The sequence below is a fragment of the Melopsittacus undulatus genome, chromosome 4 (genome assembly GCF_012275295.1).
Source record: "Melopsittacus undulatus isolate bMelUnd1 chromosome 4, bMelUnd1.mat.Z, whole genome shotgun sequence".
Taxonomy (NCBI): domain Eukaryota; kingdom Metazoa; phylum Chordata; class Aves; order Psittaciformes; family Psittaculidae; genus Melopsittacus; species Melopsittacus undulatus.
The window spans coordinates 78886159-78897204 of record NC_047530.1 but is presented as its reverse complement, the minus strand read 5'-3'; positions in this window follow the sequence as shown (position 1 = coordinate 78897204).

The window sequence follows — 11046 nt, the reverse complement described above, 5'->3', positions numbered from 1 at the left end:
TCCTTTAACACAAGTTTCACAGTGCTACAGAATAATTTACTTTGGAAACCTATTTCCAGCTCTTGATCTGCATTTTAAAGTTTAATTTCTAAACTAGTCCTGCAGTCTCTTTGCCAGGATGTTTCCCCAGAACATTTCCCAAAAAGCAACTGGGATTGTGTCCACAGATACACAATTACAAACAGCCCTTAAATTGCTAACGCACTGAGCCAAATAAGCTACCAAGAAAAGTAGCAGGATTCCCTGGCAGACAAATAGCCTGTACACTGTACACCAAACTCATTTATTTCTTGTCTTAAAAGTCGTGGGTAAAACACATGTTTTGAAATGTTTGTCAAAGAAACAATAAACCTCTAGCTTAATGGTAAAAAAGAGGTGGAAGTGCCCTTCAAATCTCTTTCACTAGTAGTTTTGCTTCTGTTTTCTGTGCTTCTGAACTGACTGAGAAATCTTGATCTATCCATAGCTGTTGTTTGAGTTTTCCACATGTTAAATTTCTCAGGGTCTTGCAAGGTTATTTCATTATGGACTCAGTATTTTCTTGAAATATATTTTTGGCAGCCATTAACTAATTTTCATTTAATCGGACCTTCTATTTAAAGAGTCTTTTGGGCAATAAAACTCCACTGATTTTTTTTCAATTTTTGAAATAAATTTTTTAAGCCACTTTTGTTAGCTTTACCATGGCAAAACTGCCACTGAACATGCTCAATACAAAATGAGCAATTCTGGATTCAACTATTTTCTTCACTAAAGGCTTCAAAAACGCATTTATAATTATCATTAATGCTTCCAGTCTTGATTGTCCTGTAAGGTCACAATTTGTAAAAAAAAATGATGTTTCAAAAGCTCAAATCTATGCATATCATAGTCTGAACCAGTACCAACTGAAGTGGAGAAACTTCCAGTAATTTTGATGTGATGTGGGAAACTCATTCTCAGATTTTTTGCACATGGGCATTTCAAATTGTTAATATTTTTATTATATTATCTGAGACATGCTTGAAATGTTAGCATTTTTCAGTGAGAAAACTATAAAATATAACAACGGAATTTCCACTCAGTTTACATTAATTTTCTTATTTTGATTACAAAATACAGTACTGTTCAGACTCAGAAATGAAACTGAAAGCTGGTTCATGGGTAAAACAGTCATGTGGATTCAAGTCTCTTTTTCCCAGGACATAAACCAAAAACATGCTCAAGTGCTGAAGTAGGAAGATACTTTTCCCCAAGAAAATTTTTACGGATAGCAGGAGGTGAGACAGTCCCACAGACCACTAACAGAGCTATACAGCAAGTATAGCCTTGGCCAAAAACACTCTTGCATTTACTTGCTAATTTATGACAGTTTTCAGTAGCTGTTGCTTATTTAACACATACTCTATACATGCACTCATAGCATATTTTTCCTGTAGAGACCACATATATAATATATATATAATATGCATCTTCTGTGTAACATATAGTAAGATCCCTCTTAATTAAGGAAGAGAGCTTCTGAAAACTATGCAAAAGATTGTTTTACTATCTGATATACCAAAGCCCACAAGGATCAACAAAAATTAAACAAATCTCAGTGGGGTGTCCCACTAATAGTCACAAGGCTGATATTTTCATAGCTGATGGCAAAATCATGTACATGCCATGGAAGTACTAACAATTCTGAGATAACTGAAGTCTTGATATGCTTTTCAAACCTTTCCACTGTTATATACAATACTAGAAGCAGGCAAAGAAATTGGTTTATTACTGCAATAAATTAACTTTAAAAGAAAGACTTAGAAGCCATGAGTCTGAATCATAATGTTGGTATTAATGATACAGGAAGGCAGTGTTCCTTGTGTAATGCTTCAAGTTTCTGAAATACGAAATGTCATGCTTGTGCTATATTTCATAGATGAGAAATAAATGGAACTACATAGCATGAAATATGAGGGACTAACAGAATCTGGTACAAGCACTTTGTAAAATTATAAAGGTTAAAAAATGTTATCACAGTACAGAAGATTAATCATAATTAAATCTAGGGAAAATGAGGTATCTGCAATTTATTTCATTACATTGACCTTTTTATCATATACTACTTAAAATGTGTTGTTGAGGACAGGCAGAGGGCATGTTGCAGCAAACAAGATCAAAGGGAAAGGTTTTGCTTTGAGACCTAATTTAGTGGAGAAGAAGTGTATTAATGGCATTGAACTCTGTTGTAGCATTTTATTTGTATATATCCCAAACGCTTCAAGAAGAAAACCATTATCTCTGTTTTACAGATTATGAGATGGAGGCACAGGAGATGGTGTCATATTGACGACTATGAAGCCAGGAGCAGAGCTGAGAGGAAACTCTAGATTTCTTTAACTCCATCTCAGGACTACACAAAAGGTATGTATTTATATATTTTTAAGTGGCTATGTTAAGTATCACACATGGCTCTCAGAAAATAAGTTCAGTTATCTCTTGGTTGCATGGCAATGCATCCTTTCTGTTGTAAATTTTGATAGCATTAATTATATTGGTGCTATTAATTATGGGCAATTTTACTTAAGCAATAAGCTGGGTTACAATTCCATTGAGTTTGATAGGAGTCTTTAGAGGATGGCTGGTATGGGGTCAAGTAAACCTCCTCCTCCTCTTTTTGTTATTATTCTAGTTACTCTTTGTTTGGGTAGTGTCTGCAATGTTCTGGGCAATTTCCCAACATAAAAGAAGGCAATATTTCCTTCCCTAACAGGTTACATGAGAAAAAAAACAGACAAAAAGATAAAGAGTAGAAAAGGTCAGAATCAAAACCATTAGTATTTTAGCATCTTGTCACATTTAGTGAGTTTACTGAGCCACTGAGTAATCTCCAAGAACCCTACCTAGTCTGCCCATAATAATCCTAAAAGAAGGCTCATCCCATTTTTAATAACTTAACCTGGTTTTATGCAGATGACTCTTGCCCATTCTTAAGAAAGTAGCATTTTTTTGGCCCAGCTGTTGATCTGGGAGGGTACCACGCAAAATTATGTTTAAATAGGTTTTAGGCATGCAACTCCTACTAGGGTAAACCACTCTTTGCTGCTGCTTTGTGCATAGGACTTCTATCGTCTATACAAACTGGATAATTTTTTTAGGGTGTAAACAGGTGCTAATGTATTAAAAATACAGTTCAGTGTACAGAGGTAAAGCTACACATACAAGTAATTGTTAATAATCCAGTTAATAATAACACTACAAAAGAATAACACATTAAGAAGTAAAATATTGCAGAGATTAGTAATGGGACAGATTGCCTAAGGCTTTTAAGTCCTCAGTTCAAACTGAGTTTAGGTCTGTATCAACCAAATGTTACTGTTGGATCGTTTTCCACAATTCCTACAATAAAGAAGTTTACTTGCCTTTATTGGTATGCCTACATCATGAAAACTATGACTGCCATAAAAAATCTTGGTTTAGCAGCCTTGATAGATGACCTTAACTAACTGTTGACTCCATATGGAGACTTGGAAACTCTTAATAACTCTTTTTTGGGGATTCCCCCTGCATATACACCTCATCAGATAGGTTACCATCCTTACAAGCTGTATATTTATATTTTTTTAAAAGTATGTTTATTAAATGTAAGCATTTATAAAACATAAGCAATATAATGGCCAAAACCAGCAATTTTATTTCTGAGCTTGTTGATTTTTTGGAAACTCAGAACACAGCCAAGTATTTTTACTTTATTTTACAATGTTATTTTACTTTATTTTACAATATTAGTAATGAATATATTTTTATCTAGGAAGATGTTAGTTATCCATATTACCTGTCCTCTAATTATTAATCCACTTGATAATGGTATAATTAGAGCAACCTATTTTTTCCACATTATTCTATTGCTGTATCTTTAGCTGCCATAAAAGATGATATACTTTCTCTTGTTGCAACACACATTAGATGACAGATAAAACCAGAAGCAGCAAGAAATAAACATCAGAAAGGAACAGTATGCTTATTATCACCATACCCCACAGATAAAATCTAACAAACACGACAGACTGGAAAAGGGGAAAGAAGATCTTCCTAATTGCTTTACAAGCAGGGTTAGCAAAAACTACCTGAGAAAAAAAATTATAAACTACAAACTCCAATGCCAGGTTAAAAATGCATCAGAATTTAAAACAATCAAGTGAGAAAAACAGTAAAGAAGAATGAAAAGGAAAATGGCAACATTTTAATGATGTTTTCCCCCTGGGATTATGTTTCTCATGTGAGCTAAGTATTTGTAGATTTGAAATACATTTGTAAAAGTGACTGCTTTGCTGTAACTTGTTTTATTTTAACTGTTCACTTCTTGTACATTAGGATCTGTGTAGACTAAGGGGTTTTCAAAACTGGAATAAAAATTGTTCTTTTAAAAATTTGTATGTGCCTGTAATAGTCTGCCAGGTTTTTGTACTGTCTTACTTCTTGCTCAGTTATTAATAAATTCCTTTTTTCCATTAGCTTTCCATCTAATGCTGAGGCTTCACAAAAATTTATGTGAGGGTTAAGTGTAGATTGTCACAGAAAGAGGTGTTTCCAACTCTTTAGAAACTGGCTGAAAACGAAGTATTTTCAGTAGGATCAGTGAGCTGGTCGTGTTTATCCTTTGGCTGTATGATCTGTAGAGCCCACATAAGGGAAGTGGTGGGAACACCCAGCTGGAGATAAAAGGAAGTTGGATTGCCCTGTCCTGAAGCAGTGCAGTCTTAGATCAGCTTAAATTGACTGTGAAATCTCACTTTTTGTGCAGAAGGAAATTTGCTGATTTACAGAGCAAGAGCATTCACACTAATGTCTGATATCTGTCTTACATGGTTTAAATTTCCAGTAACTTTATTGAAGTGAATAGATATAAAACAGTAGGGAAGAGCTAGGAATATTTTTTAAATTAGGAAAATTGTCATACTCATCAAAAGAAACAAGTTAATTTGTCCAGTGATATTTAAAGCAGCTTTTTGTTTCAGTTCAGCCTTTACTGCCTTCCCATTCATGCCCAGGTTCTGATGGAGCTGTAGGATCTGCCCGGGCTGACTTGTCCCTTTATTCATTTACTGTAAAAATTAAAAATCAAGCATAGAAATGTGTGCAGCAACTTTTCCAATGGCAGCTGTAGATCTATCAAAACAGATCTTCTCGTGACAGTTAGTCTTGTCCTCTGCTGACTCCTCTTTGCCATAGAAATCTGCTGTTAGAGGTGAGCATTACTGTATTTTGTTTATTTCAGTATATGATAGGTCTTGCTGACTTACTGTCGGGACACAGGAGGCACTAATAGACCTTAATGGCCTTCACCAGCCTCCGCGGGACCTGTGGCACAGGAGCCCATTTCAGCCCCCTGAGGCTGCCAGCCCTTGCACCGGGAAGGTTCTTGCCGCTAGCCCTGCCACAGCCCTGCCCTGCCTCGCCACAAGCACCGCCGGGCCAGGTCCGCTTCCGGGCACATGTCCCAGCCTGATATTGGACCTTGTCTCCATCACACACTTGCCTGGAGCTCTCTCTCTGGTGTTCCCAGCAGCCCCCCAGGGTGCCCTGCTCCCTCATGGAGGTAGTGAGACAGGCCCTGGCTAGTGCTTTTAAGTACTTGTAACTGTTGTAAAGCAAGCACTGGTTCAGCTATTCAACTGCATTGTAAATTGGTATTAATCATAGGAGATTGTCCTATGTCCCTTTGTTTTTAATTTTGCCATCTCACACTTCATCTGGGGAGATGTATTTTCATGGTAATTTTACATGAAACTAAATTTATATTTATTACATTTATTAAATGTCCCCCAAATTTTCATTAGCGAATCAATAACTATTTCATACAACTATTTCTCACACAAAAAAAGAAATTAAATTGATAAGTGGGCAATCTTTGTAGTCAGTAAGGTTTAATATTTAATTACGTTATTGAAATGCTCTTACTGTGGTATTGGTTTTCTTATTAAGGGTTACTACTGGAAGTATAATTTATGCTATTTTCATTGGTTTTCTCTTTACACCCAAATATATTTGTATACTTTATCTTTGACAAAATTTTGCACGACATTGGTATCTCACAGAGATGTCTAGCTTGAGAAATCTGAGATTTCTTTTTGTTGTTAAATGGGAGAAAATTGTTTGTCTGTCACTCATCTTCGAAACAGAAGCAACACTTGAGTGAGAGCTTCTCTGTCACCTTCTTGTGTCTCCTTTTGTTTATCTGACACCATTGTGAGACATTTGGAACCCTCCAGCTCAATATAAAACATTTGCTTGGCAGGTTGGGCCTCCTCTTCCTTTGATGGGTACAGCACATGTGAAGAAGAGTTGTTGTACACATCTGATCTTGTCCTATATGCTGGGGAGTTAGCTATTCTGATTTAATAACTCATAAAAACTCTTCTCTCTGTCCTTGAAAAAGAGCAGCTTCACCTCTAACATACTGCTCCTGTTGCCTAAGCATTGCTGTTAAATGCGTAGTCCTTCACATTTCTGCTCATTCTGTTTTCAGAGCAGTCTTGTCTGGGAAGGTAGCTGTGAAGTATGTTTTGTGCCATACTTATGCACAGGAATAGTCCATTCCATTTCAGTTACAACAGCAGAAGCAAGACCTTTGCTGTTTTCTATAGTTAACAGAGATTAGTTTTTGAATGTTGACACATTTTCATTACGGGGAAGGACACATAGAGAAATAAAATAAGGAAGAATGTTTGAGGTCAAAAACTTCAAAAAATTCAGTGGTGCAAATATGTACTTGGATGTTTATTCATTTTATGAAGGGGAAAATGTTGAAGAAAACTGCTCAACTCATTAAAAATGCCACCAGATTTAATTCTCATAATGATTTTTACAAATGCGCATGTAAAACTTGAACTATTGTTGGTAAGTGCATGGAAAAGTATCTTTTCCCATTATTTTGAGCAAGCAAATCTATAGCTGGCATCTTGCAAATCACTTTTTTTTTAAAGATGTACACTTTGCCTGAGACTGTTCTTCAAACTACCTGTATCAGAACTGCTGCGATCCTTGTTCATGGAGAGTGGCATTTTGAGAGACTGGGTACCATATCAGTAAAATGCACTAAGAGCTAGTTACTGAATTGCTCCATTTGTCCAAGTGATGGACAGGCATATTTTTATAGTTTGAAGATGCTGGGTTCAAATCTTGCTGTTTTATGGAAAAAAAACGTGATTTTCCTTAAGAATCTCAAAAGGGGCTGTCTGCCCTGTTAGCACTGTCCTGCATGGGAAGTGTGTACAGAAGTGCAAATGCAACAAGTCTGAGGTGGGAGTTTTCCTGTATGAGTTAGCAGATACCAAGATGTGGGTGTTGAGGTAGAAAGACTGGGCGCAGATGAATTTTTCTTGCCAGTGAATGGCCTAAGGCTGCAGGGAGAAGTAACTGCAAGTGGTTGGGTAGAGTTGTCTGTGACACACACTGAACTTGCTGCTAAGATGGGATTTGTTTTGATAGTTTGTACATTAGACATAGCAAAATAATATTCATTGCCTTTTTGAAATACCACAAAAGCTGACAGGCACCAATGGTCTAAAGTAAGTGCATGTAAATATATGTGCATGGATATGGATAAACAATAAATCGTACTATATGTGCATGCCTGAGGATAGATAATAAATCATACTAAAGGATGTAGCTATCTGTACGTGGTATCTCAGTGTGTATGTATATGCGCAAAAGCCTGCCCTTAACTGTACAGTAATACTGAATTATATCTAAGCCATTGTGCTTGTGTATGAGAGGAAATCAAACATTTATATTTGTATGAAGTACTGAGACTCTTTGCAGAACAACATTCACCTTTGTTATATGTCTTATGCACTTGGTGTGTAGAGATCTCTAGAATTTCAAAATCATGATTAGAAAATTATTAAAATGCTATAATAGAATTAGGATTCCTAATTAATCTAGTAAAATGCCGTTTTTTTTTTCTTGAAGTGATGTTTCATAACCTATCACCGCTATCAAACACAGAGGATAATAATTATTTTCTCTTCCGAAACACTTCTTATCTCTTTGTGCCAAATGAGGTAAGGTACAGAACATTCTTTATTAATTCTCACTGATCTAATCTGGCACACAGATAAGGCATATTTATTCTGTAAACCTTCACTATGAAGAGGAAAGATGAGTCTGAAGAGAAGAATGAGCAAATTGAAATTGCAAATTCAGGAAAAAGTATTGCGACTTCAATTAGTTAAGTGAGGAAACAAATTGAAGTTGTGTCACAATTTAGGTTGCAAAACGTAAAAACACCAAATGTAAGTAAAAATGAACCCATCACTAAATCCATTTATCCATTTTGACAATTCTTTCCTTTGTTTTTTCCCCAAGATTGTAGACTTTTTTATCTTAAGTGGCATTATGTAGAAGAAAGATTTAAAGCACTGTACATATATCAGAAATGTTTTACAGAAACCACTAATTATATTTATTGAAGAATACAAAGCTAGCATTTAATGAAGATAAATGCAGTTGCATTGAGTACTTTACTGAGGTATTTTGCAGGATATTTGTTTTCCTTAATACTATGCAATAGATGTAGTTTTAGTCTTGGAGAACAAAATTCTGTCCCTAGATCTTCAATTTCTTTCACATTTTAAGCTCAGCCTAAAATGATTGCTAGGCTTTGAATACCCAACTTAAAAATACTGTGGTTTTCAGAGATTTGCGCATCTCTATTTCACTACAGATCAATGTACATTCAGGTACAAGTTTCTCTCACACTTAGAATTGGGCTACTACTGCCTTATGTTTCTCTGTCATGCTATTGCAACACAGAAAAATGTGGTTCAGTAGTTGTCCTAACAAAATAAATAATAAAGAGTGGCCATAAAATTGCCTTTAAAGAATAGTCCATCATTTTAAGATACATGATTTCAGAATGCAAAGTGCTAGATTATCTTCAAAGTGCAGACCCTATCCTATGGGCCTCTTTGTTTTGCATTTGCAAAGTATTGATGACAAAGGGAATTTCACTCCTTATTATTGTAAGTTTTGCATTTCCTTGAAGTCTTTTGACATCTATTTTGAATAAAACAGTAATAGTCACGGTGGCACATAGTAATTGCCTCTGCATAATCCAGTAACTAATATCAGAAAGAAAGCTTTTGGAAAAACTAGTTCTAGATTCATACAGTTTGCAGTATTTGTAGCTGCCAGATGAATTAATACTACTTTCCTAGTGTTTCAAATATTTAAACCTTTCTTTTTCTAACACAGAAATTTACAAAATTCAGATGAAGAGAGTTATTCAATAAAAATGAAACTTTTAAAAAATTCCTGTACTTTATTTGTCTTTTCTGTTTAGTTTTGCTTTTTTCTCATGTTGCAATTTGTAAGAATTTATCTGCATGCTCAAACAGAAGTTAAGTCAACAAGACATGCTGCGTATGTATGTGCTGAAGCCCCCTTGGTTTCAGTAGGTCATTAGTGCACATGGAAGCTGAGCACTGGTTTGGTACAGAATTTAGGAAGATTATCACTCTTTAAACACGGTATAATATTTTTTTGAGTTTTGTTGCAATAAAGAAGGTAAGGGAATAAACAGAAGTTAGGAAGCAAAGAGGCAAATAAGATGAAAAAGGAACTTCAGAGAAAAAGTCCTCTGAGTAAGATTTGTGGAAAATACCAATGTTGTTTGTGTGTGTGGTAAAGTATTAGATCAAGTGCAGTCTGCTACAGATCTTTCATTCTGTTTCTGCAGACTGTAATGACTTTAGTTCTGCAGATAAAGAGTATTTTATTTAGGATATATGGGCTGCAGTTGATATGAACCCTTTTTGTCTCTATAGACATAATTGGGATAATAGTTATTCTTGGAGAGAAAGGCAGAAATTACCTTTCAATTTTTTTTTGAGTGCAAGGCTGTGGGACAGATCATAGCAAATGGAAGCTGGTTACAGAACACAAGGATTCAGAGAAGTCATAAAATGAAGCTGGAATACATAGCAGATGATTAAACCTTGTCAGGAGTCTAGGGAAGAATTATATTCCGGGAGAAATTAAAGCTGCATAAAATGAAATTAAAAACTTCCCTTATTTCCTGCAGAGTGAAATTAGAAAAGTTTAAGTGTAACTAACTGCTGTAAGCCTCGTGCAGACTCAAGCTCCTGCTTTTAGGGACCTGGGTAGGTGTCTAGATCATGGCTCAGGCCACCACCAGTTGCTGAGATGTAAATCTCTCAGGACTTCTTTTGCTTTGGTGGCATTATTCTTGACTTGCAGAGCTAGTACCCGTGTGAGGTGTTAGGCTTTCTTCTGTACTGACTTACTCCGTCCCTAAAATGAAAACTTCACTCAGCTGTAGGCAAATACACTTGTTTATATGAGTTTGTGTTGAAATGTAGTCCCCAGAAGGTATCAGTAAGAGAAGGTAGCAGTGGTAGCTGCTAGGGAAATTGTTGAGAAGCTCTGATGCAAACAGGATATGATAAGTTTCTGGATGCTGGTTGTTAAAGCTTTCTATGAGCCCATGGAAGACTGCAGAGATCAAAAATGCTGAGAAGCAAGTCCCTAAGAAAAGTAAAAAGTGCCTTATGAGGGAGTGTCAGAGGACCAGAAAAATAAGAGCCTAAGGGAGTAGAGACTCTAGCAGTATCCTGGGAACTGAGGGGGAGCTAAAATCAAAGTTTAGGAAACTAAAGACTAAATCAAAAACCAGGACTTCTGAATGGACTAGTTAACAGAACCTTAGGCACTTAGTCATCCTGTTAGTGTTCAGTTTAGAGTGTACATATAGTGTTTATGAAAATGTATGCAGATGGATTTGCTTTTTGGAACACTTAGTAATTTATCAGCATTTCTTTGCTCTGTTTTTCTATAAACATTTATATTATCAGTCCTTTTGTATTTTATGCCTTACAATGACATTTGGCTTTGCCAAATGTATCTCAGAGGAACTTTATTATTTCTGTATTGTTTGTGGTATGAGCATGAACTTTGACTTCCTGCCTTCCAATTTAGTTTGGTGTCTAGCTTTTTGCTGTCTGGGTCACTCATGTTACAGCTGGAGCTTCCTGTTTTCAAACCCGTATCAGCCAACCATGT